The following is a 4,055-nucleotide window of genomic DNA, read 5'->3' as shown; positions in this document are numbered from 1 at the left end:
AATGGTAGTTGGTTTTAAGTTCTTTGAAAAATTGCCAAACTACTTCCATAATGGCTGAACCTAATTTACCTTCCCACCAGCAATGTGTAAGCGTTCCTTTTTCTCTGCAACCTCACCGGCATCTGAATTTTTTAACTTTGTAGTAATAGCCATTCTAACTGGTGTGAGATGGTATCTCATTGTGGTTCGGATTCATATTTCTTTAGTGATTAGTGATGTTGAACATTTTTTCATATGCTTGTTGACTGTGTGCATGTCAACACTCTTCTTCTGAAAAGTGTTCATGTCCTTTGCCTACTTTTTAATGGTGATGCTTGTTTTCTGTTGTTAATTTGTTTAAGTTCCTTATAGATTCTGGATATTAGACCTTTGTTGGATGCATAGTTTGTAAATATTTTCTCCCTTTCTGTAAGTTGTCTGTTTATTCTGTTGATATTTATTTTGCTGTGCAGAAACTCTTTTTCTTCTTCTTCTTCTTTTTTTCTACTCAGACAGCGTCTTCTCCCTCTTACTCTCCGAAGAGGAAAGGAGAACGATCATCAGTGACAGGTGGCGGTGGCACTGAAGCAACACCGGAAGTCAGCTTCACGCTCGGGAGAGAACACGGCGCCTCTTCCTCGTGGGTTCCGGTGCTCTACACATTCAGAGAAACTTCTCTAGAATGAACTACAGAAATGATCCCTGAACGGATAGTCTTTGTGCAGAAACTCTTTAATTAGGTCCCATTCGTCAGGTTTTTTGTTGCACTTTACTTTTGGCATCTTCATTTGATACTTAATTTTTTTTTTCTTTTTTTTTTCTTTTTTTTTTTTTTTTTTTTGTTTTGTTGAGACGGAGTTTCACTCTCGTTACCCAGGCTGGAGTGCAATGGCGCGATCTCGGCTCACTGCAACCTCCACCTCCTGGGTTCAGGCAATTCTCCTGCCTCAGCCTCCTGAGTAGCTGGGATTACAGGCACGCGCCACCATGTCCAGCTAATTTTTTTTTGTATTTTTAGTAGCGACGGGGTTTTACCTGTTGACCAGGATGGTCTCGATCTCTTGACCTCGTGATCCACCCGCCTCGGCCTCCCAAAGTGCTGGGATTACAGGCGTGAGCCACCGCGCCCGGCTTACTTAAAATTTTTTTAATGTTATTTATTTATTTACGCCTTTTATTTTAGTTTCAGGGGTACACGCCGGCTGCTGAGGCAGCACAGCTGGGTGCAGGCGCGTAGGCTGGGGGTACAGACGAGGGTGCCGCGGTGGTTTTCCTGTGCGATGCTGGCGCCAGCGGTGGTGGTGGCGTGGCGGGGGCAGAGTTGCTGGTGTCTGTGCTGGAACTCGCGCAGACGGCTGCCTCAGCAGAGTCAGGGCGCTGGCTGCTACAGGAATGTCGGCATCTGTGCACGCGTTCACCCAGGCTGTGGTGGCTGCACGGACAGGACGGGGCTGCCGGTGTCTGTGTGCGCGTTCACACTGCAGAGGTAGTGTCTCGAGGGATGGTGAGGTCGGGGCAGAGCGGAAGAGCAGAGTTGTCAGCCACCACGCACGTTTGCACTGGCAATGGCAGTGCGGCCACCTGCCCGCGTGGCAGCAGGGTCCGCCCACGCATGCAGACCACCAAAGTGGTAGGGGGTGGCCGTGGGAAAATGTGTGCAGCAAAGCTGCACAGGGGTGGCTGCGGTGTGGGGAGGACGCACGTGGGCTGTTGTGCGTCGGCGGGGGCCGGTTTGCTGGAGCTCTTGGAGGGTCAGGCATGGTCTGCTAGTGAAGGAACTATGATAAAGCGCCCAGGAAGCACCCTGGTTGGGCATTCCAGGCTGCACTGCAAGTGGGCATAGCCAGGCTAAGACTGGCAGAGGCGAGCAGACAGTGAGGGTGCTCAGATCAGACTGGTCCCATCTCATGTGCAGGACCACCCTGCTCTGCCCAGTTCCGACAGTCGCCTGACGCTAAACTCGCCTAGAGGAGCTGAACAAGCTTTGGGGGATAGACGTGCATAGTCAGGCTCCATTGCAGACGTTCCTGAACCAAACACTTTGGGCTCTGCACAGGCTGGAGTCCTGCTCCTGCCACCTCTCTAAACAGCTCTCCCTGTCAGCTCAACTGTCTGGGGTGGTGATGAGGTCTTTCGCTGCCAGGATGCCAGAGGTTCATGGTGAGAGTGGGCCACTCCTCATCTGCTCAATTTACACATTTCCCAGGAGTTGCTGCAGACAGGAACAAGTCCTGGTGCTCAGTAGCCCCGCACAGGGCTGCCAGCTAACACTTCAGCCCAGCATCTTCGTCCTTGGTCCACATTTTTTGTTTTGTTTGTTTTGTTTTGTTTTGTTTTTCCCCGAGATGAGTTTCCACTCTTGTCACCCAGGCTGGAGTGAAATGGCTTGATCTCAGCTCACTGCAACCTCTACCTCCAGGGTTCAAGCAATTCTCCTGCCTCAGCCTCCTGAGTAGCTGGGATTACAGGAGTCTGCCACCACACTCAGCTAATTTTTCTGTATTTTTAGAAGAGATGGGGTTTCACAGTGTTGGCCATGCTGATCTCGAACTCCTGAACTCAGGTTATCCATCTGCCTTGGTCTCCTAAAATGCTGGGATGACAGGCGTGAGCCACTGCACCCGGCCCCTTCATCCACTCTTAAAACCTTTCCTCTGAAGATCTGTTTGGAGTGTGCCAGTTGTCCTGATGTCCCAGTGTCTTGGTGGCAGAAGTTCTTCCTGGCTGTGTTTAGTTGGTCATCTTGGCTCAAGTACCCAAGTGTAGTGTTGCTTATTTATTTTATTTGTTTGTTTGTTTATTTATTTTTACTTTTGAGATGGAGTCTCGCTCTATCACCCAGGCTAGAGTGAAGTGGTGTGATCTTGGTTCACTGCAACCTCCACCTCACAGGTTCAGGTGATTCTCCTGTCTCAGCCTCCCAAGTAGCTGGGACTACAGGCCCATGCCACCACACCTGGCTAATTTTTTGTGTTTTTAGTAGAGACAGGGTTTCACCGCATTAGCCAGGGTAGTCTCCATCTCCTGACCTCCTGATCTGCCCTCCTTGGCCTCCCGAAGCACTGGGATTACAGGCATGAGCCACCGAGCCTGGCCTTCAAGTGTTACATTTTAAAATGCTTTTTCTGCATGAAGATGATCTTTTGTTTATTCTTTTTTCCTTAGCATTGTAAATTAGATCGATTTTTGTATATTCATCCAAAGTTGCATCTTGGGATAAAAAATTCTTTGTCATGATGTATTATCCTATTAATATAGTGTTGGATCCAATTTGCTGTTATTTCATTAGGAATTCATGAGTGACATGTGAAATTTTATTTTAATATTTGTCTGGTTTAGCTGTCAAGCTATTACTGGCCTCAGTAAATTATTTGAGAAATATTTCTTCCTTCCCTATTTTCTCCAAGAATTTGTAGAAGATTAGTATTAACTCTTGCTTAAATGTTTCCTATAATTTACCAGTGAAGCTATTTGACACTGGAGTGTTCTCTGTAGGATGTTTTAATTATGAATTTACTTTCTTTAATAGTGCAGATTTTCCATCTTGGTTTAGTTTTGGTAATTTTTGTCTTTTAAAAAATTGTCCAAAATTGCAACTTTACTATGAATTCTAGTGACTTTTACGGACTTCCTCATTGTTTTCTATATATGCTGGTTAAAAACTACGCTGGGTAAAAATAAAGACTGTTTTACTCTTTCTTTTCTATTATTTCCTATATTTTATTTCATTTTCTTGCCATGTGTCACTGGTTAGGACATCCATAAGATGTTCAAATAAAAATAGTAAGAGCAAACACCTTTACGTTGTTACAGATCTTAGGAAGGAAACATTGAGCCTTTCATCACTGAATATGATGTTAGCGGTGAGCTTTTAATGGATGCCCTAACAATACTGAGGACATTGCTTTCTATTTTTAGTTTGCTGACAGATTTTGTCCTGAAAGGACCTTGCGTTTTGAAAATGCTTTTTCTGCATCGACTGTAATCATTGTATAACATTTAGACTGAGCACAGTGGCTCACACCTGTAATCCCAGCACTTTGGGAGGCCAAGACAGGAGGATCCCTTGAGTCCAT

At 45.9% G+C, this 4,055-nt stretch overlaps 1 non-coding gene across 1 annotated transcript; it reads right to left on the bottom strand.

Annotated features, from left to right (window-relative positions):
* Positions 1-482: 482 nt before the first annotated feature.
* On the bottom strand, positions 483-697 carry LOC135276627 (small nucleolar RNA U3). The gene has a single exon (XR_010344165.1). It is a non-coding gene; the product is annotated as a small nucleolar RNA U3 (small nucleolar RNA).
* Positions 698-4,055: the final 3,358 nt, after the last annotated feature.

Source organism: Aotus nancymaae, unplaced genomic scaffold (genome assembly GCF_030222135.1).
Source record: "Aotus nancymaae isolate 86718 unplaced genomic scaffold, 86718_ANA_hifiasm-v0.15.2.pri h1tg000027l, whole genome shotgun sequence".
Classification (NCBI taxonomy): domain Eukaryota; kingdom Metazoa; phylum Chordata; class Mammalia; order Primates; family Aotidae; genus Aotus; species Aotus nancymaae.
The sequence above is the reverse complement of the archived record's forward strand: the minus strand, read 5'-3'. Positions and strand labels throughout refer to the sequence as shown.